The sequence below is a fragment of the Lithobates pipiens genome, unplaced genomic scaffold (assembly GCF_037356315.1).
Source record: "Lithobates pipiens isolate NorthernLeopardFrog02 unplaced genomic scaffold, aLitPip1_a1.2 Scaffold_28, whole genome shotgun sequence".
Taxonomy (NCBI): domain Eukaryota; kingdom Metazoa; phylum Chordata; class Amphibia; order Anura; family Ranidae; genus Lithobates; species Lithobates pipiens.
In genome coordinates, this window is record NW_027507789.1 from 81682432 (window position 1) to 81709913 (window position 27482).

Genomic DNA, 27482 nt, shown 5'->3' on the forward strand with positions numbered 1-27482 from the left:
TATACCCTAGCCTCCATCTCTGCATACCCAGGACGTTCGTTTGTATAATCTAGCCTATCTGTATAAACTAGCCTGTCTTTTGTACACATTAGCCTCTCTATATAAACTAGCCGGTCCTCTGTATACACTAGTCCGTCTGTATACATTAGCAAGTCTGTGTAACCAAGCCTCTCTCTCTGCATACCCTAGCCTTCATCTCTTGCATAACCAGGACCTTCTTATGTATAATCTAGCCTATCTGTATACACTAGCCTGTCTTTTGTACACATTAGCCTCTCTGTATAAACTAGCCGGTCTACTGTATACACTAGTCCATCTGTATACACTAGCAAGTCTGCATACTCCTGCCTCTCTGTGTAACACAGTCTCTCTCTCTGTATACCCTAGCCTCCATCTCTGCATAACCATGACGTTCTTCTGTATAATCTAGCCTGTGTTTTGTACACTTTAGCCTCTCTGTATAAACTAGCCGGTCTTCTGCATACACGAGTCTCTCTTTATACCCTTGGATGTCTTTTGTATACACTAGCTGCTCTTTATACATTAGCTCTCTGTATACCCAAGCCTCTCTATACACTAGTCCGTCTGTATACACTAGCAAGTCTGCATACACCAGCCTCTCTGTGTAACCCAGCCTCTCTCTCTGCATACCCAAGATGTTCTTCTCTATAATCTAGCCTATTTGTATACACTAGCCTGTCTTTTGCACACATTAGCCTCCCTATATAAACTAGCCGGTCTTCTGTATACACTAGTCCGTCTGTATACACTAGCAAGTATGCATACTCTAGCCTCTCTCTCTGTATACCCTAGCCTCCATCTCTGCATACCCAGGACGTTCTTCTGTATAATCTAGTTTATCTGTATACACTAGTGTATACAGACAGACTAGTGTATACAGAGGACCGACTAATGTGTACAAAAGACAGGCTAATGTATACAGATAGGCTAGATTATACAGAAGAACGTCCTGGGTATGCAGAGCGCTCAGCTTCAAGGTATGGCCAACGTGAGTAATATGAGGGACACTCCTCACCCCCGCCCCCACCTACCAGATCTGAGTTTCATCCCCTTGCCCTCTCTGCCCCGGTCATCTGGTGGCAGTTTTATGCACTCCCTGGCCCCCACCCATTCATAATCCTTACCGACCTTTCTTTCCGCTGCTCACAGGAACACACTGGATGACTTGTCTAATTAACCAACTTGTACAAGACACAGCTATCCTCCTGTCCGACACCGGTCCCCCTTGGAGGCTTTACCCCTCACTGTTTGGGTGGTCCTTGCCTCTCCCTGGATGCTCCACATATACCACAACGACATTGTCAGAGGGGCACCACTTGACAGGACACAGGGCTTTCATTCCGGTGGCATCTCCCATTGGAGGAAGGGATGATGGCCCCAACCCCTTGGCAGCAGGTTCTTTCATGTACAGACCAGGGCGGCTCATCTTCCCTTCTGGAGTCTTGACCTTAGATGGGGGAGTTGCACTTTGGGGGGTCTGAGTGATACCTAATGCGCTGTACTGGAAGGGCTTGACATTCCCGCATATGTGTCCCCTCCCCCTGGATGCGCCCCTTGTCCCCCCCTCTGGCTCCCACCTACTCTTTGCTGACATTGCCTTCTGCAGCTTTCGGGGACCCTGGATGACTTATTTATTGAGCCTATTGGTACGAGACACTGCTTCCCTCCAGGGTGACTCTGGACCCCCCTGGAGGATTTACCCCTTACTGTTTGGGCGGTCCCAGCCTCCCTCTGGATGCTCTACACAGCCCCCGATGGCGATGCAGGAGAGACACTAATTGGCGGGCCCTAGGACTGCTGCTTGGGTGAAGTCTCCCATTGGATGGAGGGATGGTGGCCCCAGCCCCTTGCCTGCCGGATTTTCCATGCACCGACCAGGGCTGCTCCTCTTTCATCTTGATGTGGTGACCATGGAGGGGAGGAGTTGAAATTTATGGGGTCCGGGTGTTTGCTGGTGGGAGTGCGCTAAAGGACTTGACATTTCTGCATGTTTGTCCCCTCTCCCCTGTTTCCCCCCTCCCTTCCCCCCCTTCCCACCCTTCCCTTCCCTCCTTTCCCTCCCCCTTTCCCCCTTCCACTCCCCCTTTCCCCCCTTCCACTCCTCCTTTCCCCCCTTCCCTGCCCCTTTTCCCCCCGGGGCGTGGACAGGGGAGAGGGGGTAAGGAGAGGACAATCTGCCAAAGGGAGAAATGCATTTGTTCGGGGACTGCATGTACTTTAGGGGTATGGGATGGGGGGTGGTGGATCCCATTCTGTGATGCCTTTTCTGTTGTGACGGGCTCCCTCGTGCATGCCTATGTTTAGGGCGAGCCGAGGAGACCCCTCAGTGCTGACAGTTATATGCTCTACCTCTGTTTTGGTTATACTATTGTTTTTTGTTTCTTTGATGTTACTGATTGTCTTTTATTTGCATAGCGGTATCAGACGTGACATTTACCACTGCCGGGACTGGGGGGACTAGGATTCGGGGGCTCCCTCTCCGACCTGTCTACCCAATAACCCAAGTAGGACAGCGCTTTAAACCCAGTGTACATCTGGTAAGCGCTATAGCATAATTGTGCTGTTTTAGTATACCCTTCCTGTACTGTTGAGTGCGGACAACCCTTAATTTCCCTCTCCCCCTGGGGTTGGGGTGCACGGCCTCTTTTTCCCTTTACCTTTCCTTCCATTTGCCCTTCCTTTCTCCCCCTTAGTTCCCGCCATGCATTACCTACCCAAAACCTACCTTGGTTCAACTTTCTTTGCTTTTCTCTGACGTCCCCCTCCCCCTCCCCGAGGAGCGATGGGAGACTCAGTCAAGGTCACCTCTCTAAACGTTAAGGGACTGAACTCCCCTGAAAAACGGTGGATCCTCCTGGGAAAACTGAACACATCCTGTACTGATGTGGCCTTTATACAAGAAACACATTTTAAAAATACTAGCCTCCCCTTTCTATGGTCGAGATCCTTCCCTAAGGTCTACCACTCTACTAACCCCTCCTCTCCATTCTGATCTCTAGCAGGCTCCCCTGGGTTCTCCAGGATTCTCTGGTGGACCCTGGGGGCCAATATCTTTTTCTTAGGGGCCACATTGGAGAGCGCCTTTTTACATTTGCCACTGTGTACGCTCCCAATGATCACCAAGACACGTTCCTCAGAACTACCCTGCACAGATTATGTGACTTTCGGGAGGGCCAATTGATATTAGGTGGGGACTTTAATGTCCCCTTTCGCCATCGGTTGACACTTCTGCCTCTTGCTCCTCGCTCCCTACCCCTCACCTAGGTCTCTATTCTGGCACCTTAATGAGAGCCTCATCCAGATACCGGAAGTTTTAGCAGATGTGACCAGGGAATTGGACCTTTATTTCCAAGAAAACTAAAGCAGGACTGTGACCCGGGGATAATTTGGGAGGCTCACAAGTCAGTACTCCGCAGGGTACTTATCAGGAACAGCTTGCTAATCTGTTTCGTGAACTTGCCTCTGTGGAAGCGAAACATAAACATACCCCCTTACGGACCTTAGAGATTGAATTGGGGACACTCCATACCCATATTGCTGTCCTTCTCCATTATAAAGCGAAAGCGGCACTCCAGTTCTGTCGTAAACTGACGTAGGAGTCAGAGGACAAATGCAGAAAAATCTTAGCCAGGTCGGTAAAGGAGTTGAAATCTGGCTCTTACATACCACAGTTGATAGATGAGAATGGCCAGAGGGCCTCTACCCCAACCCAAATAGTTGAAGTCTTTGAAAAATGTTACTCTGATCTCTACAACCTGCCCGATTCAGGGTCTGGACAGGACAATATAGACAGATATGTAACCGGTTCTGGTCTACCAACCCTCTCATCGGAATCACGGGAGTACTTGGAGGACCCGATCAGACTGGAAGAAGTCCAGACGGCCGTGGGACCTCCGAAGGTGGGTAAGGCTCCGGGCCCTGACGGATATACCGCACAATACTTTAAGACCTTCCTCCCTATTCTCGGCCCGCGCTTGGTGAATTTATTTAATACTCTGAGCTCGAATGGGGATTTTCCTGAGGATACCCTTAGAGCCCACATCTCGTTGATACCTAAGGAGGGCAAAGACCCGGGCCTATGTGGAAGCTACAGACCCATTTCCCTCCAAAATTCGGTCCTAAAACTATTCTCTAACTCCTCGCCACGTGATTGGCACATCACTTGTAGTCCCTTATACATATTGACCAGTTAGGTTTTATTCCCACCAGGGAAGATAAGGACAACACCACTAAGGTGCTTACCCTGATCCGTAAAGCAAAGTCATCTGGGACCCCTTGTCTTTTCATGAGTACTGATGCCGAGAAGGCTTTTGATCGGGTCAAATGGACATTAATGTTCTCGGTCCTTTGCCATATAGGTCTGAGTGAACGGATGCTGGCATGGATAAGTAAGATATACTCACGTACTTACATTCCACCGGACATCGCGCGTACGTTTATGTTGAACTTCCCCCCACCCCTTGTCACTAAGATCCGCAGTTTGCTTCACGGGTGGCATTCTGGCCTCCATTCCTGGTTCAGCAGATGCAATCTCATTAAAATGAACATACTCCCTAAATTTACTTATCTTTTCCAAGCTCTCCCGATCCAGATTCCAGTCCTGTTTTTTAAGCAAGCTCAATCCTTGCTCACTCAATTTAACTGGGCCCACAAAAATCCCAGACTTAAGCGGTCACAGCTGACATTGTCTAAACAACAGGGAGGGTTGGTTCTCCCTAACTTGCGACGCTACTACCTGGCCTCCCATCTGGGCCGTGTATTGGACTGGAATCGAAACAAACTTTCTAAGCTCACTCCCGAATTCCGCTAAGAAGCGCCATGTAGTGCTATAAGTATTTACCCACAGAATTTATGTCACATCCCACTATAGGGGCTTAGTTGAAAGTCAGTCACCTGATCGCTACCCAAAACACACTCACGTCTTTGACTTCCCCCCTATTCCCTATACGTGGCCATCCAACCTTTGAACTGGGGACCCACTTAGAAATTCCAACCTAGACAATGCGTCTAAATTCGTCATTGATGGAAAATGGCCTTCTTTCTCAACCCTAACAGATCCGACAGGGCTTTTCCAACTGCCTTTTTGGAGAGCGGCGCAACGACATCATTTTCTCCATTCCATCCCCAATCCTCAAACGTTCGCCCGCCCTCAGACGGAGTTTGAGACTCTATGCAGGAGCGAAGGCCCTTTGGCCCACATTCTCTCTCAAACAGATTACCCACACTTAACCTGTCTGTCCAACTGGGAAAAGGACCTTAATTGCTAATTTTCCCCAGCACAGAGACAACGCATTATCACTTTGGCTCTCAAAATGTCGCTGTGCACGAAGATACAGGAGACGAATTTTAAACTTCTCACCAGGTGGTATTTGACACCATCAAAGCTGCAGAAATGTTTCTCCTCTTCCTCGAACATATGCTGGAGGTGTGGAGAAGAAGAGGGCACGTTGCTGCACATTTTTTGGTCCTGCCTCAGCTTGGTGGACTTCTGGACAGAGATCCGATGCATAACACAAAAATTCACAGACTTCTCCATCCAGGAAGAGGCTGCATTCTTTCTCTTGCACCATTCACAGATTCCCATTAAGAAGTACAAAAAAAATCTATTTTACGTCATGTGATAAATGCGGCGAAATCCTGCATCCCTCTCTATTGGAAAAAATGTTCCCCCCCTTTCATTACTCACTGGCTTAAGAAAATAGAGGACATTAAAAAAAATGGAGGACTTGATCCTCACATCACAAGGTATACAAGAATTTTTTAAACAAACCTGAGACATCTGGAATACCTTTATATTCTCACTGGAAGGATGTCGCCTGCTATCGCCTTAGTGCTCTGAGCTTTCCTTGACTGGCCCCTTGGACAGTGGCTGCCATCGTGTCTCGTCCCCTCTTCTCCTTTTCTGATCTTTCAACCCTTCTCTTTTCTGCCTTCCTCCCCTATCTCTCACCCCCTCCACCCCCTCTCTCTTTTGGAAAGAGTGGAAAATTGGGAATGACGGCCCCACACCCCCCTCTGGATGGATTATGCCGGAGGGACCTGGGGGTTTGTGTGACCCTGGATCTTGGTACAGTACTTTATCCGTGCCTCGAATCATTGTGATTGATGGAAGGCAGACTCACAGTTGCGAATATACCTGTATCAAGTATTGTTCAGCTGCTTTTTGCTCTGTATTTCTCTGTTGCATTATGTACTCGGGGGACCGTCTTCCCCTATTTGGAGAAAAAATTATATTTGAAAAAAAAAAGAAGCCTACGACACCTGGTATTCCCAGGCGGTTTCCCATCCAGGCATTAACCAGGCCTGACCCTGCTTAGCCTCCAAGATCAGACGAGATGGAACAGATTCAGGGCGATGTGGCCGTAGCCGATATCTTCAGGCACTCTCAACTCTCTTGACAAACACCAAGATGGTCACCTTGGAAACAAGCGGAAAAAAATAGGTCAACGGCCACAACATAAAAAGAAGCCCACGGCATCTGGAAATCCCAGGCGGTCTCCCATCCAGGTACTAAACTGGTCCCAACCCTGCTTAGCCTCTGAGATCAGATGAGATTGGGCTCTTTTAGGGTGGTGTGGCCGTAGGAGATTTCTTCAGGCACTCTCAACCTTGACTAACGCCAATATGGTCACCTTGGGAAACAAACAAAAAAATCAAGTCAACGCCAACAACATGAGAAGAAGTCTACAGCACCTAGTATTCCCAGGTGGTCTCCCATCCAGGTATTAACAAGGCCCGACCCTGTTTAGTCTCTGAGATCAGACGAGATCTGGTGCTTTCAGGGTTATGTGGCCATAGGCGAGCTCTTCAAGCACTCTCAACCCTCTTGACAAACACCAAGATGGTCACCTTGGTAAACAAACAAAAAAAAAAAAACAAGTCAACGCCAACAACATAAAAATAAGCCTTCAGCACCTAGTATTCCCAGGTGGTCTCCAATCCAGGTACTAGCAAGGCCCGACCCTGTTTAGCCTCTGAGATCAGAGGAGATCTGGCGCTTTCAGGCTTATGTGCCCATAGGCAATCTCTTTGGGCACTCTCAACCCTCTTGACAAATGCCAAGATAGTCACCTTGGGAAACAAGCGAAAAAAAAACAAAACGAATCAAGGCCAACAACATAAAAAGAAGCCTACAATAACTGGTATTCCCAGGTGGTCTCCCATCCAGGTACTAACCAGGCCTGACTCTTCTTAGCCTCCAAGATCAGACGAGATTGGGTGCTTTCAGAGTGCTCGGACTCTTTCCCCATCACTAATGGGACGAGGCAGGGGTGCCCTCTGTCTGCCCTAATTTTTATTCTGACACTGGAACCACTTATGTGTCACGTTCGGAATGACCCGAATATTACTGGCATATCCAAACCCTCGGCACACCACAAAATTGCGGCGTACGCTGACGATCTAATTTTTTTCCTCTCCAATCCACACATTTCGCTTCCCAATATACTCGTGGCTCTCCGGCGATACGGCAGCCTATCAAACTATAAAATCAATTGCACCATCGGCTGTATTGAATATATCGGTCCCGGATGGTGAGGCCAAGAGGCTATGCTCAGCTTTTCCATTCTACTGAGCTGAAAAATCTATACGTTACCTGGGCGTTGACATCGCAGCGGATTTGGTGCAATTGTACCCGCTTAATTTTCTTCCTCTCCTGAATAGACTGAAATCTGATTTGGGAAACTGGCATGATTTAACACTGACCTGGTTCGGGCGCTGTAATGCATTCAAAATGACGGCCCTCCCGCGGATCTTATACTTGTTCCAGACATTATCGATCCGGTTACCCCCAATCTTTTTCAGACATCTGCAGGTGCTGCTCCGGGACTTTATTTGGGTGCGCAAACCGCCCAGAGCCCGTTTGCAATTGCTTGCCAGACCAAAGGACAAGGGGGGTCTGGGTCTCCCAGATCTGAGACAATACAACAGAGCGACTCTGCTAGCGAGAGTCGTTGATTGGCATTGTAATGGCCCACACAAGCAGTGGGTGGAGATGGAGATTGAGGATGGATCCATTCCCCTATTGACCTCCCCGTGGCTCCTGTCCTCCCTACCAAAAGACCTCAGAGATCACCCCGTAGTGGGAGCTACGTTGGCTGTTGTGCGGAGGTTGTTCCGCTGCACACACATTGCTCCCCTGCCGTCACCAATGACTCCGGTTATAGGTAATCCAGACTTCCCACCGGGATTTACCAACAAGAAACTGCGACAGTTGACAGTGGTGGGGAAACAGCGTCTGGGAGAGGTGTGGTCCTCGGGAGGGCTCCCGACCACGCAAACTGTCGCCGAGCTTTCTGACCCTCCGCTTGACTTGTTTAATGCTTATCAACTTCGTCACTTTCTTCTGGCCATACAAAGGGCCCCCTACACTCCTAGAGACCTGACGCCCTATGAATCCATCTGTCACAAAAAGGAACCTGTGCAACACACCCTCTCCCTCCTGTACAACCTATTAAGTAGTCAGGAGGAGGAGTCGACCCCACCATTTATCCACAAATGGGAGATTGCATTTGGCATCACATTTACCCCACAACAGATAGGGAATATCCTGACATTAGTACATAAAGCTTCCATCGCAAACCAATATCAAGAATCAGGATACAAGATAGTCTCACGCTGGTATAGAGTCCCATACCTTCTGAATAAAATGAATAGATCGATTCCGGATGTTTGTTGGAGGTGCAATTCAGATACGGGGACCATGGGACACATTTTCTGGGCATGCCCGGCCTTGAGGAACTTTTGGGTGGAGGTGACCGGGACAATAAAAACAGCCTGTTCGAAAATACAAAAAAACCCTCACGATGCAACTCCTGAACGCCGCCCGGGCCTGCATTCCCACACTGTGGAGGCAGCCTCAGCCCCCATCCAAGGTGCTGTGGTATTCCAAAGTCAATCATATTCTCCGGATGGAAGAATTGACCGCCACCCTTCACAACACTGAAGAGGCATTTAGTGTTACATGGAGGCCCTGGAGGTATTTTACTGGTACTTGAGACTACATTTGGGAGGTGAGCAGCGCCCCTGTCCCAGAAAACGACTGAACATCTAACGTTTACCTACGTAGGCCAAGTCTGCCCTGGGTGGCATTCCCCCCCTTCCCTTTTTGTCTTTATTTTTCTTTTTTTCCCTGCCGCCCTCCCCCCCCTCTTCTCTCTCCGTCTTTGCACTCTCTTCTTCCCCCGTCCTCCCTTTTGACTATGCCTTGTCTCCTTACTAGCCTTTGGGACCCAGAAGAACCCCAGGGTTCTGGACATGACCGGCTCATATTTTACTCTGGTTCACGTAGGTCATGATAAGCTGGCTCGCTGTGGTCCCAGTTGTTCTCCATGATTACATTTGTCCGAACGGAGCTGCATTAGTTATACTGTACTACATGTCGGAGGTGGGGTTTCTCTCTTTTCTGCATGAAACTCTAGGACTCCCCTCTGAGAACCCAGAGTTATTTGGCTGCCTATTTTTTGTTACCATGTAATTGTGACCCTGGGTCATGCTGTATGGTTGACTGTTATATTTATGTTGTTCTACTTATACTTAATAAAAGAATAAAACAAAAAAAAAAAATTAAGTCAATGCCAACAACTTAAAAAAAAAGCCTATGGCATCGAGAAATCCCAGGCGGTCTCCCATCCCGGTACTAACCAGGTCCCAACCCTGCTTAGCCTCTGAGACAGGGCTGGTGCAAGGATCGTTGACACCCTAGGCGAAAACCTAATTTTGCCACCCCCCCCCGGCTGCGCCCATGACTCCACCTGCCCTTGCTACACATGACCTATCTGACCCCTACACTGACCCCCTGACACATAAACTAATCCACCTGACTCCTACTTCCTGCACTACTCACATCACATTGACCCCTACACTGACCCACCTGATAATTACACCGACCCACCTGGCACCTACACCAACCCACCTGGCACCTACACTGCCAATTACACTGACCATCGCGCTGACACCTACACTGACCATCACGCTGACACCTACACTGACCATCACGCTGACACCTACCCTGAAAACACATACCCTGAAAACACATACCCTGAAAACACATACCCTGACACATAAAATGGCACTGACGCATACACTGACGCATACACTGACATGACACATACACTGACACGACACATACACTGACACATTACACTGACACGACACATACACTGACACGACACATCACACTGGCATGACACATACAGTGGCATGACACATACACTGACACATCACACTGGCATGACACATACACAGACACATCACACTGGCATGACACATACACAGACACATCACACTGACATGACACATACACTGACATGACACATACACAGACACATCACACTGACATGACACATACACTGACACATCACACTGACATGACACATACACTGACACATTACACTGACATGACACATACACTGACACGACACATACACTGACACATCACACTGGCATGACACATACACAGACACATCACAATGACATGACACATACACAGACACATCACACTGACATGACACATACACAGACACATCACACTGACATGACACATACACAGACACATTACACTGACATGACACATACACTGACACATTACACTGACATGACACATACACTGACACGACACATACACTGACACATCACACTGGCATGACACATACACTGACACATTACACTGACATGACACATACACTGACACATTACACTGACATGACACATACACAGACACATCACACTGACATGACACATACACAGACACATCACACTGACATGACACATACACAGACACATCACACTGACATGACACATACACAAACACATCACACTGGCATGACACATACACAGACACATCACACTGACATGACACATACACAGACACACCACACTGGCATGACACTGACACACATCACACTGACCTACCTGACTCCTACTTCCTGCATTACTCACACACAAACCCCCTCCATACAGCTCAATGGATCCATCCTCCTCCTTACCTCTGCTCTTTGATGCTGCCTTCAGCGACCATCATCCCACCGGGCCTCTCCGACTCCTCCGCACTGCCAGCGCCGTCCACCCGCTCCGCCGGGGCCACGCCAGCGCCATCCATCCGCTCCGCCGGGGCCACACCAGCGCCGTCCACCCGCTCCGCCGGGGCCACACCAGCGCCATCCATCCGCTCCGCCTCCATCATATCCCCGCTGGGACCAGGCCAGCGCCGTCAACCCCGCTCCATGATGTCCCCGCCGGGCAGGAGGTCAGCTGACCGACCTCTCGAAGCTCCCATCTCCGCCGAGCCCCGCCCCTCCGCTGCACTCACACAGACACACAGCGCAGCTCCAGAGGGACAGGCTGGAGCAAAGGAGTCCCGGAGCGGCGCTGTGAGATGAGTACGGTGGGGCGCTCAGCGGGAAACATGGGGGATTGGTGGCGCCGGTGGAACACCACAGGGGGGGCGAGAGAGCAGAAGAGGAGCTCACACTGGGCAGAGGCCGTAGTTGCGCCCTAGGTGGTAGTGCGCCCTAGGCGGCTGCCTACTTCGCCTAGTGGTAGCGCCGGCCCTGCTCTGAGATCAAATGAGATTTGGCTCTTTCAGGGTGATGCAGCCATAGTAGATTTTTTCAGGCACGCTCAACCCTCTTGACAAATGCCAAGATGGTCACCTTAGGAAACAAACAAAAAAAACAAGTCAACACCAACAACATAAAAAGAAGCCTACCACACCTAGTATTTCCAGGCGGTCTCCCATCCAGGTATTAACAAGGCGCGACCCTTTCTAGCCTCTGAGATCAGCAGAGATTGGGCGCTTTCAGGGGGATGTGCCCATAGGCAATCTCTTTGGGCACTCTCATCCCTCTTGAAAAATGCCAAGATAGTCACCCTGGGAAACAAGCGAAAAAAAACAGGTCAACGCCAACAACATAAAAAGAAGAATACGGCACCTGGTATTCCAAGGCCGTCTCCCATTCAAGTACTAACTAGGCCCAACCCTTCTTAGCCTCTGAGATCAGAAGAGATAGGGTGCTTTCAGGGTGATGTGGCTGTAAGCGATCTCTTTAGGCACTCTCAACCCTCTTGACAAATGCCAAGATGATCCCTTTGGGAAACAAGCGAAAAAAACAGGTCAACACCAACAACATAAAAAGAAGCCTGCGGCATCTGGAAAACCCAGGCGGTCTCCCATCCAGGTACAAACCAGGCCCAACCCTGCTTAGCCTCTGAGACCAAACGAGATTGGGCGCTTTCAGGGTGTTGTGCCCATAGGCAATTTCTTTGTGCACTCTCAACCCTCTTGACACATGCCAAGATGGTCACCTTGGGAAACAAGGGAAAAAAAACAGGTCAACGCGACAACATAATGAGAAGCCTACGGCACCTGGTATTCCCAAGCTTTCTCCCATCCAGGTACTAACCAGGCCCATCGCTGCTTAGCCTCCGAGATCAGATGAGATTAGGCTCTTTCAGGGTGATTTGGCTGTAGGCACTCTCTTTGGGCACTCTGAAGCCTCTTGACAAAGGCCAAGATGGTCACCTTGGGAAACAAGCTAAAAAAAACAGGTCAAAGCCAACAACATAAAAAGAAGCCTACGGCATCCAGTATTCCCAGGCGATCTCCCAATCAAGACACTAACCAGACCAGATCCTTCTATGGCACCTGGTCTTCCCAGGCAGTCTCCCATCCAGGTACTAACCAGGCCTGACGCTGCTTAGCCTCTGAAATCAGACGAGATCGGGTGCTTTCAGGTTGATGTGGCCGTAAGCGTTCTCTTCAAGACACGCCTAACCCTCTTGACAAACGCCAAATGGTCGCCTTGAGAACAACAGACAAAGCCAACAACATAAAAGGAAGCCTATGGGCTTACAGCGGACCTTAAAAGATGGGACCCACTAGCTCTGTCATGGTTCGGACGCTGTAATGTGTTGAAGATGAACGTGTTGCCACGACTTCTGTATCTACTACAAGCCTTACCTATCAAAATACCCCAGACTTTCTTTCATTCGGTTCGCTCAATCTTTATCAAGTTCCTCTGGCGCGGAAAACATATGCGTATTGGTAGGGCAATGCTATTGCGACCGAAATTGCGGGGAGGTATTGGCTTCCCGGACCCTGCTCTATATTACACAGCGAGGCACATGACACCGGTGGTTGACTGGTGCCGGTGTTCTGCCATATACTGTCCGGCCATGATATAGTGTCCGCTGTGTACTCCGAAGCTGAACGGCTCCTGCGCGGTGAGTGGAGGTGGTAGCCCCACCATCCAAGCGGACATAGGGTTGTGAATATTAGCCACTTCCCGACCAGCGCACGACGATGTACGTCGACAGCATGGCACGGGCAGGCATATTGGCGTACATGTTCGTCCAATATTCGTTGCCGCCGTGCCATCGGGAGCGCGCCGGCGGCGGCGCGCTCCCGCGCTGGTCGGGACCCCCGTGAGTCCGGTCGCGGGACCCGCGGACTCGATCGCCGCGGGCATCCCCGCGATCGTCTCACGGAGCGGCGGAAGTGAGGAAATGCTGTATAAACAACATTTTCTCATTCTGCCTAGCAACTAGTGACGCTGATCTCTGCTCCATGTGATTGGAGCAGAGATCAGTGTACACTAAATGAAAGCCCAACCCCCCCACAGTTAGTAACACTCCCCTAGGAACACTTAACCCCTACACTGCCACTCACTGGTTAACCCTTTCACTGCCAGTGTCATTTACACAGGAATCACTGCATTTATATAGCAGTGATTACTGTATAAATGACAATGGTCCCAAAAATGTGTCAAAAATGTCCGATGGGTCCCCGACAATGTCGCAGTCACAATAAAAATCGCAGATCGCCGCCATTACTAGTAAAAATAAAATAATAAAAAAATATTAATAAAAATGCTATAAAACTATCCCTATTTTGTAAACGCTATAACTTTTGCGCAAACCAATCAATAATCGCTTATTGCGATTTTTTTTACCAAAAATATGTAGACGAATACGTATTGGCCTAAATTGAGGGAAAAAAATGTTTTTTTATATATTTTTGGGGGATATTTATTATAACAAAAAGTAAAAAATAATGCGTTTTTTTCAAAATTGTCGCTCTATTTTTGTTTATAGCGCAAAAAATAAAAACCGCAGGGGTGATCAAATACCACCAAAAGAAAGCTCTATTTGTGGGAAAAAAAGGACGTTAATTTTGTTTGAGAGCCACGTCGCATGACCGCGCAATTGTCAGTTAAAGCGACGCAGTGCCGAATCGCAAAAAGTGGTCTGGTCTTTGACCAGCAAATTGGTCCGGTCTGAAAGTGGTTAGAGGGCCCCTCGCAGGCGAGCTTCGCTCGCCACGCTTCGGGCTTGGCTTCGCTGCGCTCGGCTCTTTTATATTCTTACTCTATGTCCACTTGGATAGTGGGGATAGAACCTGTACTCAGTGCGCAGGTGCCGTTCATGCTCGCAATTTTTGAAATCTGTGTTGCTGTGTACTGCGCATGCGCAGTACACAGCGGACACTATCCGATGGGGGACCATATGTGATAAGACACCGGCATGGGGAACTGAAGCTATGGGTCAAGCTAGAGCAGGAGATGGCGCGGGTTCCACTGGCTGGTCTGCCTTGGGCGGGGAGGCCATTGGAGCCCTGTGTGACTACTCACCCATTAATTGGCCCCTCGCTCGCCGAGATGGATAGTTTTTTTTACCTTTCCCACCTGACTAACTTCCCTTCTCCTATGACCCCAATTATTGGACATCCTAGATTCCCTCCGGGCCTGTCTGACCAGGCCTTTACCAGGCAAGCCCCGAAAGGGCTTCTGAGAGCAGCCCTATTTCTTGGACCCACAGGCTTGATTCCCATGGGAACCATACTGCTAGAGCAAGTACCTGTTGCATTGGATAGCTGGAGAGCTAGACAGCTAATCCATTTCCTCGGATCACTACCTAACCATTCGTTCTTCTCTAGACAATTCCACCCCTTCAAGGAACTTTGCCTGGATGATGGCCCAATTCATGGTTCCCTCTCTAGGTCCTACCTAATCCTGACAGATGCACAATCCTCCACGGATCCACCCTTCCTAGCTAAATGGAAAAGGGACTTACAAACTACATTCTCCAAACCACAGAAGGACAGAATACTCTTTTTCGCCCATAAGTCGTCACTCTGCAGTAAATATCAGGAGATCTCATATAAGCTGATCACATGCTGGTATCGTACACCGGTGGTGTTGGCCAAAATATTCCCCGGTCAATCTGACCGCTGCTGTCGCTGTGGGCAACAGGCTGGCACCATTCTCCACATTTTCTGGGAATGCCCTAAATTACAAACATTCGGGCAGCCTGTCCTGAGACTCATCCACAAGTTCACAGACATTTCCTTAGCCAATGATCCCGCAGCAGTTCTTCTCAATCTAACTCCTATGTCGATAAAGCGTTATCATAAGTCCTTACTTAAACATCTCCTCAAGGCAGCTAGGGCCTGCATCCCAAGTCAGTGGAAAGAGCAATCTGCTCCAATGGTGACCCAGTGGTTCGCAAGGGTTAATGATATTGAACGAATGGAAGACCTGACTGCCACAATGAGGGATAAAACGGAGGAGCATGGGAACAGATGGTTCTACTGGACCCAGTTTCGCTTTTCGGAAGAATACCTCCGCGAGACATAGTAAGCTCATGGTGATCGTTGGAGATCGCTGTTCCAAACGTTGGACAGCTGATGAGCTGGTGAGCCGAGGGCGTCTCTTGCTCCCTGGGAGGGGACCCCATCCTATCCACTCTACCCACGACACCCCCTTACCCCTTCTTTTCCTTTTCTGCCATTTCCTTCCCCAATCTTCTCTTTCCCCTTCTCCCTCCTTTCAGTTCTACTATTTCCCTTCTTAACTCAAAAAAGGGAAAAGAAAATGGTATGTTCCGACCCCATTTGACTACTACACAATACTCTTCCTCTATCTATGGATATCTAAACTCTTCGAAGGTAGCAGGGCTAGTATCAATAATATTTTAAGTGGTAGAGGATCCCAACGAGATGGAGCTTTAATCTCATCTTGATATGACCGCAAAGCTGTACACGTGCTATTCTCCTTGGACTTCTTACCATTGGCTCTGATATCCATGCAATATGATCGTTTGTTTGTAACTATTTGTATCACACATTCTGTGAAGTTGCCTTTGCATTGTATGTCGCATACTACTAAATAAAAAAAAAAAAAAAAAAAAAAAGCCTATGGCATCTGGTATTTCCAGGCGGTCTCCCATCCAGGTACTAACCAGGCCCGACACTGTTTAGCATCCGAGATCAGACGAGATTGGGCGCTTTCAGGGTGATGGGGCCGTAGGTGATCTCTTTGGGCACTCTCAACCCTCTTGACAAACGCCAAGATGGTCACCTTGGGAAACAAGTGAAAAAAAAACCAGGTCAAGGCCAACAACATAAAAAGAAGCCTACAGCACCTAGTATTCCCAGGTGGTCTCCAATCCAGGTACTAGCAAGGCCCAACCCTGTTTAGCTTCTGAGATCAGAGGAGATCGGGCGCTTTCAGGGTTATGTGCCCATAGGCAATCTCTTTGGGCATTCTCAACCCTCTTGACAAATGCCAAGATAGTCACCTTGAGATACAAGCGAAAAAAAACAGGTCAATGTCAACAACATAAAAAGAAGAATACGGCACCTGGTATTCCAACGCCATCTCCCATCCAGGTACTAACTAGGCCCAACCCTTCTTAGCCTCAGAGAAGAGAAGAGATAGGGCTCTTTCAGGGTGATGCTGCTGTAAGCGATCTCTTTGGGCACTCTCATCCCTCTTGACAAATGCCAAGATGGTCACCTTGGGAAACAAGCGAAAAAAGAAAACGAATCAACGCCAACAACATAAAAAGAAGCCTACAATAACTGGTATTCCCAGGTGGTCTCCCATCCAGGTACTAACCAGGCCCGACTCTTCTTAGCCTCCAAGGTCAGACGAGATTGGGTGCTTTCAGAGTGATGTGGCCATAGGCAATCTCTTCAGGCACTCTCAACCCTCTTGACAAACACCAAGATGGTCACTTTGGGAAACAAGCGGAAAAAAAACAGGTCAACGCCAACAACATAAAAAGAAGTCTACGACACCTGGTATTCCCAGGCGGTCTCCCCTCCAGGTACTAACAAGGCCTGACTCTTCTTAGCTTCCAACATCAAACGTGATCGGGTGCTTTCAGGGTGATGTGCCTGTAGGCAATCTCTTCAGGCACTTTCAACCCTCTTGACAAACGCCAAGATGGTCACCTTGGGAAACAAGCAAAAAAATAAAAATAAGTCAGAAGCTAGAGACAATACGGCCCGAGTCCTCAATTTAATCCATGCGGCGCATGTACAGGGAAGGCCCTTGCTTATGTTGTCAACGGACGTGGAGAAGGCCTTTGACAGGGTGGCCTGGCACTTTATGCAGGCCACCCTGAAACATATAGGTCCAATATATATATATATATATCCAATGCAACAGGTACTTGCTCTAGCAGTATGGTCCCCATGGGAATCAAGCCCGTGGGTCCAAGAAATAGGGCTTCTCTCAGAAGCCCTTTCGGGGCTTGCCTGGTAAAGGCCTGGTCAGACAGGCCCGGAGGGAATCTAGGATGTCCAATAATTGGGGTCATAGGAGAAGGGAAGTTAGTCAGGTGGGAAAGGTGAAAAAAACTATCCATCTCGGCGAGCGAGGGGCCAATTAACGGGTGAGTAGTCACACAGGGCTCCAATGGCCTCCCCGCCCAAGGCAGACCAGCCAGTGGAACCCGCACCATCTCCTGCTCTAGCTTGACCCATAGCTTCAGTTCCCCATGCCGGTGTCTTATCACATATGGTCCCCCATCGGATAGTGTCCGCTGTGTACTGCGCATGCGCAGCGAGGCCAAGCCCGAAGCGTGGCGAGCGAAGCTCGCCTGCGAGGGGCCCTCTAATATTCACAACCCTATGTCCACTTGGATGGTGGGGCTACCACCTCCACTCACCGCGCATGAAAATCTCCAAAGCTTCGTCTGCTCCGTACTGCGCATGCGCAGTACGGCGCAGACACTATATCATGGCCGGACAGTATATGGCAGAACACCGGCACCAGTCAACACCGGTGTCATGTGCGTCGCTGTGTAATATAGAGCAGGGTCCGGGAAGCCAATACCTCCCCGCAATTTCGGTCGCAATAGCATTGCCCTACCAATACGCATATGTTTTCCACGCCAGAGGAACTTGATAAAGATTGAGCGAACCGCATGAAAGAAAGTCTGGGGTATTTTGATAGGTAAGGCTTGTAGTAGATACAGAAGTCGTGGCAACGCGTTCATCTTCAACACATTACAGCGTCCGAACCATGACAGAGCTAGTGGGTCCCATCTTTTAGGGTCCACTGTAAGCCCATAGGCTTCTTTTTATGTTGTTGGCTTTGACCTGTTTTTTTTGCTTGTTTCTCAAGGCGACCATCTTGCCGTTTGTCAAGAGGGTTGGGCGTGTCTTGAAGAGAACGCTTACGGCCACATCAACCTGAAAGCACCCGATCTTGTCTGATTTCAGAGGCTAAGCAGCGTCAGGCCTGGTTAGTACCTGGATGGGAGTCTGCCTGGGAAGACCAGGTGCCATAGAAGGATCTGGTCTGGTTAGTGTCTTGATTGGGAGATCGCCTGGGAATACTGGATGCCGTAGGCTTCTTTTTATGTTGTTGGCTTTGACCTGTTTTTTTTAGCTTGTTTCCCAAGGTGACCATCTTGGCCTTTGTCAAGAGGCTTCAGAGTACCCAAAGAGAGTGCCTATGGCCAAATCACCCTGAAAGAGCCCAATCTCATCTGATCTCGAAGGCTAAGCAGCGATGGGCCTGGTTAGTTCCTGGATGGGAGACAGCTTGGGAATACCAGGTGCCATAGGCTTCTCATTATGTTGTCGGCGTTGACCTGTTTTATTTTCCCTTGTTTCCCAAGGTGACCATCTTGGCATGTGTCAAGAGGGTTGAGAGTGCACAAAGAAATTGCCTACGAGCACAACAACCTGAAAGCGCCCAATCTCGCTTGGTCTCAGAGGCTAAGCAGGGTTGGGCCTGGTTTGTACCTGGATGGGAGACCGCCTGGGTTTTCCAGATGCCGCAGGCTTCTTTTTATGTTGTTGGTGTTGACCTGTTTTTTTCGCTTGTTTCCCAAAGTGATCATCTTGGCATTTGTCAAGAGGGTTGAGAGTGCCTAAAGAGATCGCTTACAGCCACATCACCCTGAAAGCACCCTATCTCTTCTGATCTCAGAGGCTAAGAAGGGTTGGGCCTAGTTAGTACTTGAATGGGAGACGGCCTTGGAATACCAGGTGCCGTATTCTTCTTTTTATGTTGTTGGCGTTGACCTGTTTTTTTTCGCTTGTTTCCCAGGGTTTTGGCATTTTTCAAGAGGGATGAGAGTGCCCAAAGAGATTGCCTATGGACACATCACCCTGAAAGCGCCCAATCTCCGCTGATCTCAGAGGCTAGAAAGGGACGCGCCTTGTTAATACCTGGATGGGAGACCGCGTGGAAATACTAGGTGCGGTAGGCTTCTTTTTATGTTGTTGGCATTGACTTGTTTTTTTTGTTTGTTTCCCAAGGTGACCATCTTGGCGTTTGTCAAGAGGGTTGAGCGTGCCTGAAAAAATCTACTATGGCTGCATCACCCTGAAAGAGCCAAATCTCATTTGATCTCAGAGGCTAAGCAGGTTTGGGACCTGGTTAGTACGTGGATGGGAGACCGCCTGGGATTTCTCGATGCCATAGGCTTTTTTTTTAAGTTGTTGGCATTGACTTATTTTTTATTTTTTGTTTTATTCTTTTACTAAGTATAAGTAGAACAACACAAATGTAACAGTCAACCATACAGCATGACCCAGGGTCACAATTACATGGTAACAAAAAATAGGCAGCCAAATAACTCTGGGTTCTCAGAGGGGAGTCCTAGAGTTTCATGCAGAAAAGAGAGAAACCCCACCTCCGACATGTAGTACAGTATAACTAATGCAGCTCCGTTCGGACAAATTTAATCATGGAGAACAACTGGGACCACAGCGAGCCAGCTTATCATGACCTACGTGAACCAGAGTAAAATATGAGCCGGTCGTGTCCAGAACCCTGGGGTTCTTCTGGGTCCCAAAGGCTAGTAAGGAGACAAGGCATAGTCAAAAGGGAGGACGGGGGAAGAAGAGAGTGCAAAGACGGAGAGAGAGGAGGGGGGGGATGGCGGCGGGGAAAAATAGAAAAATAAAGACAAAAAGGGAGGGGGGGGAATGCCACCCAGGGCAGACATGGCCTACGTAGGTAAACGTTAAATGTTCAGTCGTTTTCTGGGACAGGGGCGCTGCTCACCTCCCGAATGTAGTCTCAAGTACCAGTAAAATACCTCCAGGGCCTCCATGTAACACTAAATGCCTCTTCAGTGTTGTGAAGGGTGGCGGTCAATTCTTTCATCCGGAGAATATGATTGACTTTGGAATACCACAGCACCTTGGATGGGGGCTGAGGCTGCCTCCACAGTGTGGGAATGCAGACCCGGGCGGCGTTCAGGAGTTGCATCGTGAGGGTTTTTTTGTATTTTCGAACAGGCTGTTCGGTCAAGTGTAGAAGGCACGCTGCTGGGTTGTCTGCGATATCTACATTTCTGAGAGTTTTTATCGTCCCGGTCACCTCCACCCAAAAGTTCCTCAAGGCCGGGCATGCCCAGAAAATGTGTCCCATGGTCCCCGTATCTGAATTGCACCTCCAACAAACATCTGGGATCGATCTATTCATTTTATTCAGAAGGTATGGGACTCTATACCAGCGTGAGACTATCTTGTATCCTGATTCTTGATATTGGTTTGCGATGGAAGCTTTATGTACTAATGTCAGGATCTTCCCTATCTGTTGTGGGGTAAATGTGTTGCCAAATGCAATCTCCCATTTGTGGATAAATGGTGGGGTCGACTCTTCCTCCTGACTACTTAATATGTTGTACAGGAGGGAGAGGGTGTGTCGCACAGGTTCCTTTTTGTGACAGATGACTCATAGGGCGTCAGGTCTCTAGGAGTGTAGGGGGCCCTTTGTATGGCCAGAAGAAAGTGACGAAGTTGATAAGCATTAAACAATTCAAGCGGAGGGTCAGAAAGCTCGGCGATAGTTTGCGTGGTCGGGAGCCCTCCCGAGGGCCACACCTCTCCCAGACGCTGTTTCCCCACCACTGTCAACTGTCGCAGTTTATTGTTGGTAAATCCCGGTGGGAAGTCTGGATTACCTATAACCGGAGTCATTGGTGACGGCAGGGGAGCAATGTGTGTGCAGCGGAACAACCTCCGCACAACAGCCAACGTAGCTCCCACTACGGGGTGATCTCTGAGGTCTTTTGGTAGGGAGGACAGGAGCCACGGGGAGCTCAATAGGGGAATGGATCCATCCTCAATCTCCATCTCCACCCACTGCTTGTGTGGGCCATTACAATGCCAATCAACGACTCTCGCTAGCAGAGTCGCTCTGTTGTATTGTCTCAGATCTGGGAGACCCAGACCCCCCCTGTCCTTTGGTCTGGCAAGCAATTGCAAACGGGCTCTGGGCGGTTTGCGTGCCCAAATAAAGTCCCGGAGCAGCAGCTGCAGTTGTCTGAAAAAAATTGGGGGTAACCGGATCGGTAATGTCTGGAACAAGTATAAGATCCGCGGGAGGGCCGTCATTTTGAATGCATTACAGCGCCCGAACCGGGTCAGTGTTAAAGCATGCCAGTTTCCCAAATCAGATTTCAGTCTATTCAGGAGAGGGACAAAATTAAGCGGGTACAATTGCGCCAAATCCGCTGCGATGTCAACGCCCAGGTAACGTATAGATTTTTCAGCTCAGTAGAATGGAAAAGCGGAGCGTAGCCTCCTGGCCTCACCATCCGGGACCGATATATTCAATACAGCCGACGGTGCAATTGATTTTATAGTTTGATAGGCTGCCGTATCGCCGGAGAGCCGCGAGTATATTGGGAAGTGAAATGTGTGGATTGGAGACGAAAAAAATTAGATCGTCAGCGCATGCCGCAATTTTGTGGTGTGCCGAGGGTTTGGATATGCCAGTAATATTCGGGTCATTCCGAACGTGACACATAAGTGGTTCCAGTGTCAGAATAAAAATTAGGGGAGACAGAGTACACCCCTGCCTCGTCCCATTAGTGATGGGGAAAGAGTCCGAGCACTCTGAAAGCACCCAATCTCATCTGATCTTGGAGGCTAAGAAGAGTCAGGCCTGGTTAGTACCTGGATGGGAGACCACCTGGGAATACCAGTTATTGTAGGCTTCTTTTTATGTTGTTGGCCTTGATTCGTTTTGTTTTGTTTTCGCTTGTTTCCCAAGGTGACCATCTTGGCATTTGTCAAGAGGGTTGAGAGTGCCCAAAGAGTTCGCTTACAGCAGCATCACCCTGAAAGAGCCCTATCTCTTCGCATCTCTGAGGCTAAGAAGGGTTGGGCCTAGTTAGTCCCTGGATGGGAGATGGCTTTGGAATACCAGGTGCCGTAGTCTTCTTTTTATGTTGTTGACATTGACCTGTTTTTTTTTCGCTTGTTTCCCAAGGTGACTATCTTGGCATTTGTCAAGAGGGTTGAGAGTGCCCAAAGAGATTGTCTATGGGCACATAAGCCTGAAAGCGCCCGATCTCCTCTGATCTCAGAGGCTAAACAGGGTCGGGCCTTGCTAGTACCTGGATTGGAGACCACCTGGGAATACTAGGTGCTGAAGGCTTATTTTTATGTTGTTGGCGTTGACTTGTTTTTTTTTTTTTTTTGTTTACCAAGGTGACCATCTTGGTGTTTGTCAAGAGGGTTGAGAGTGCTTGAAGAGCTCGCCTATGGCCACATAACCCTGAAAGCAACAGATCTCGTCTGATCTCAGAGACTAAACAGGGTCGGGCCTTGTTAATACCTGGATGGGAGACCACCTGGGAATACTAGGTGCTGTAGACTTCTTCTCATGTTGTTGGCGTTGACTTGATTTTTTTGTTTGTTTCCCAAGGTGACCATATTGGCGTTAGTCAAGGTTGAGAGTGCCTGAAGAAATCTCCTACGGCCACACCACCCTAAAAGAGCCCAATCTCATCTGATCTCAGAGGCTAAGCAGGGTTGGGACCAGTTTAGTACCTGGATGGGAGACCGCCTGGGATTTCCAGATGCCGTAGGCATCTTTTTATGTTGTGGCCATTGACCTATTTTTTTCCGCTTGTTTCCAAGGTGACCATCTTGGTGTTTGTCAAGAGAGTTGAGAGTGCCTGAAGATATCGGCTACGGCCACATCACCCTGAATCTGTTCCATCTCGTCTGATCTTGGAGGCTAAGCAGACCAGCAGGCCTGGTTAATGCCTGTATGGGAAACCGCCTGGGAATACCAGGTGTCGTAGGCTTCTTTTTTTTTTTCAAATATAATTTTTTCTCCAAATAGGGGAAGACGGTCCCCCGAGTACATAATGCAACAGAGAAATACAGAGCAAAAAGCAGCTGAACAATACTTGATACAGGTATATTCGCAACTGTGAGTCTGCCTTCCATCAATCACAATGATTCGAGGCACGGATAAAGTACTGTACCAAGATCCAGGGTCACACAAACCCCCAGGTCCCTCCGGCATAATCCATCCAGAGGGGGGTGTGGGGCCGTCATTCCCAATTTTCCACTCTTTCCAAAAGAGAGAGGGGGTGGAGGGGGTGAGAGATAGGGGAGGTAGGCAGAAAAGAGAAGGGTTGAAAGATCAGAAAAGGAGAAGAGGGGACGAGACACGATGGCAGCCACTGTCCAAGGGGCCAGTCAAGGAAAGCTCAGAGCACTAAGGCGATAGCAGGCGACATCCTTCCAGCGAGAATATAAAGGTATTCCAGATGTCTCAGGTTTGTTTAAAAAATTCTTGTATACCTTGTGATGTGAGGATCAAGTCCTCCATTTTTTTTAATGTCCTCTATTTTCCTAAGCCAGTGGGTAATGAAAGGGGGGGAACATTTTTTCCAATAGAGAGGGATGCAGGATTTCGCCGCATTTATCACATGCCGTAAAATAGATTTTTTTGTACTTCTTAAAGGGGAGGGCCACCCTGAAAAACAAAAAAATGTTAAAAATTACAAAAAATCTAAAAAAAAAAAAAATGAAAAAATTTTTTTTTTTTTACTTACCAGAAATGCCTGTTGCTAGGCACTTTCTCCTAATCTTCCTCTTCCTCCTCCGCGGAGATCTTCTGTCTTCTGTCTTCGTCGCGGCGTCTTCTGGGTAATGAGTCGCGCTGTGTTCTGGGAACTGTGTGTTCCAGAACACAGCGCGTCCCATTCAGAAAGCGCTGCGGGACTCGCGCATGCGCAGTAGCTGCGGGGCTCGCGCATGCGCAGTAGGAAACGGGCAGTGAAGCCATAAGGCTCCGCTGCCTGTTTCCCTTACAAGGGATGGCGGCGCCGGGACCCGAGAGCCGAGGGACGGGTCGGCCTCGGGCGGCCGACATCGCGGGCGCCCTGGACAGGTGAGTGTGTTTATTAAGTCAGCAGCTGCAGTGTTTGCAGCTGCTGACTTTTTTTTTTTTTTTTTTTTTTTTTTATAACCGGCCCTCCACTTTAATGGGAATCTGTGAATGGTGCAAGAGAAAGAATGCAGCCTCTTCCTGGATGGAGAAGTCTGTGAATTTTTGTGTTATGCATCGGATCTCTGTCCAGAAGTCCACCAAGCTGAGGCAGGACCAAAAAATGTGCAGCAACGTGCCCTCTTCTTCTCCACACCTCCAGCATATGTTCGAAACATTTCTGCAGCTTTGATGGTGTCAAATACCACCTGGTGAGAAGTTTAAAATTCGTCTCCTGTATCTTCGTGCACAGCGACATTTTGAGAGCCAAAGTGATAATGCGTTGTCTCTGTGCTGGGGAAAATTAGCAATTAAGGTCCTTTTCCCAGTTGGACAGACAGGTTAAGTGTGGGTAATCTGTTTGAGAGAGAATGTGGGCCAAAGGGCCTTCGCTCCTGCATAGAGTCTCAAACTCCGACTGAGGGCGGGCGAACGTTTGAGGATTGGGGATGGAATGGAGAAAATGATGTAGTTGCGCCGCTCTCCAAAAAGGCAGTTGGAAAAGCCCTGTCGGATCTGTTAGGGTTGAGAAAGGAGGCCATTTTCCATCAATGACGAATTTAGACGCATTGTCTAGGTTGGAATTTCTAAGTGGGTCCCCAGTTCAAAGGTTGGATGGCCACGTATAGGGAATAGGGGGGAAGTCAAAGACGTGAGTGTGTTTTGGGTAGCGATCAGGTGACTGACTTTCAACTAAGCCCCTATAGTGGGATGTGACATAAATTCTGTGGGGGAATACTTATAGCACCACATGGCGCTTCTTAGCGGAATTCGGGAGTGAGCTTAGAAAGTTTGTTTCGATTCCAGTCCAATACATGCCCCAGATGGGAGGCCAGGTAGTAGCGTCGCAAGTTAGGGAGAACAAACCCTCCCTGTTGTTTAGACAATGTCAGCTGTGACCGCTTAAGTCTGGGATTTTTGTGGGCCCAGTTAAAATGAGTGAGCAAGGATTGAGCTTGCTTAAAAAACAGGACTGGAATCTGGATCGGGAGAGCTTGGAAAAGATAAGTAAATTTAGGGAGTATGTTCATTTTAATGAGATTGCATCTGCTGAACCAGGAATGGAGGCCAGAATGCCACCCGTGAAGCAAACTGCGGATCTTAGTGACAAGGGGTGGGGGGAAGTTCAACATAAACGTACGCGCGATGTCCGGTGGAATGTAAGTACGTGAGTATATCTTACTTATCCATGCCAGCATCCGTTCACTCAGACCCATATGGCGAAGGACCGAGAACATTAATGTCCATTTGACCCGATCAAAAGCCTTCTCGGCATCAGTACTCATGAAAAGACAAGGGGTCCCAGATGACTTTGCTTTACGGATCAGGGTAAGCACCTTAGTGGTGTTGTCCCTATCTTCCCTGGTGGGAATAAAACCTAACTGGTCAATATGTATAAGGGACTACAAGTAATGTGCCAATCACGTGGCGAGGAGTTAGAGAATAGTTTTAGGACCGAATTTTGGAGGGAAATGGGTCTGTAGCTCCCACATAGGCCTGGGTCCTTGCCCTCCTTAGTTATCAACGAGATGTGGGCTCTAAGGGTATCCTCAGGAAAATAAATTCACCAAGCGCAGGCCGAGAATAGGGAGGAAGGTCTTAAAGTATTGTGCGGTATATCCGTCAGGGCCCGGAGCCTTACCCACCTTCGGAGGTCCCACGGCCGTCTGGACTTCTTCCAGTGTGATCGGGTCCTCCAAGTACTCCCGTGATTCCGATGAGAGGGTTGGTAGACCAGAACCGGTTACATATCTGTCTATATTGTCCTGTCCAGACCCTGAATCGGGCAGGTTGTAGAGATCAGAGTAACATTTTTCAAAGACTTCGACTATTTGGGTTGGGGTAGAGGCCCTCTGGCCATTCTCATCTATCAACTGTGGTATGTAAGAGCCAAATTTCAACTCCTTTACCGACCTGGCTAAGATTTTTCTGCATGTGTCCTCTGATTCCTACGTCAGTTTACGACAAAACTGGAGTGCCGCTTTCGCTTTATAATGGAGTAGGACAGCAATATGGGTATGGAGTGTCCCCAATTCAATCTCTAAGGTCCGTAAGGGGGTATGTTTATGTTTCGCTTACACAGAGGCAAGTTCACGAAACAGATTAGCAAGCTGTTCCTTCCGTGTTCGTTTGATGCGCGCCCCGTGCCTGATAAGTACCCTGCGGAGTACTGACTTGTGAGCCTCCCAAATTATCCCCGGGTCACAGTCCTGCTTTAGTTTTCTTGGAAATAAAGGTCCAATTCCCTGGTCACATCTGCTAAAACTTACGGTATCTGGAGGAGGCTCTCATTAAGGTGCCAGAATAGAGACCTAGGTGAGGGGTAGGGAGCGAGGAGCAAGAGGCAGAAGTGTCAACCGATGGCGAAAGGGGACATTAAAGTCCCCACCTAATATCAATTGGCCCTCCCGAAAGTCACATAATCTGTGCAGGGTAGTTCTGAGGAACGTGTCTTGGTGATCATTGGGAGCGTACACAGTGGCAAATGTAAAAAGGCGCTCTCCAATGTGGCCCCTAAGAAAAAGATATTGGCCCCCAGGGTCCACCAGAGAATCCTGGAGAACCCAGGGGAGCCTGCTAGAGATCAGAATGGAGAGGAGGGGTTAGTAGAGTGGTAGACCTTAGGGAAGGATCTCGACCATAGAAAGGGGAGGCTAGTATTTTTAAAATGTGTTTCTTGTATAAAGGCCACATCAGTACAGGATGTGTTCAGTTCTCAAAGGAGGATCCACCATTTTTCAGGGGAGTTCAGTCCCTTAACGTTTAGAGAGGTGACCTTGACTGAGTCTGCCATCGCTCCTCGGGGAGGGGGAGGGGGACATCAGAGAAAAGCAAAGAAAGTTGAACCAAGGTAGGTTTTGGGTAGGTAATGCATGGCGGGAACTAAGGGGGAGAAAGGAAGGGCAAATGGAAGGAAAGGTA

The 27482-nt window shown here is 48.8% G+C and overlaps 9 pseudogenes; 3 read left to right on the forward strand and 6 right to left on the reverse strand.

Annotated features, from left to right (window-relative positions):
- Positions 1–6487: 6487 nt before the first annotated feature.
- LOC143937184 (5S ribosomal RNA) lies at positions 6488–6607 on the reverse strand (annotated as a pseudogene).
- Positions 6608–6702: 95 nt separating this feature from the next.
- LOC143936476 (5S ribosomal RNA) lies at positions 6703–6821 on the reverse strand (annotated as a pseudogene).
- Positions 6822–12373: 5552 nt separating this feature from the next.
- LOC143937100 (5S ribosomal RNA) lies at positions 12374–12492 on the reverse strand (annotated as a pseudogene).
- A 3716-nt stretch (positions 12493–16208) lies between these two features.
- LOC143936651 (5S ribosomal RNA) lies at positions 16209–16327 on the reverse strand (annotated as a pseudogene).
- A 101-nt stretch (positions 16328–16428) lies between these two features.
- On the reverse strand, positions 16429–16547 carry LOC143936357 (5S ribosomal RNA; annotated as a pseudogene).
- A 320-nt stretch (positions 16548–16867) lies between these two features.
- On the reverse strand, positions 16868–16986 carry LOC143936785 (5S ribosomal RNA; annotated as a pseudogene).
- Positions 16987–18760: 1774 nt separating this feature from the next.
- On the forward strand, positions 18761–18879 carry LOC143936702 (5S ribosomal RNA; annotated as a pseudogene).
- Positions 18880–22814: 3935 nt separating this feature from the next.
- Positions 22815–22933, forward strand: LOC143936936 (5S ribosomal RNA; annotated as a pseudogene).
- Positions 22934–23028: 95 nt separating this feature from the next.
- Positions 23029–23148, forward strand: LOC143937076 (5S ribosomal RNA; annotated as a pseudogene).
- Positions 23149–27482: the final 4334 nt, after the last annotated feature.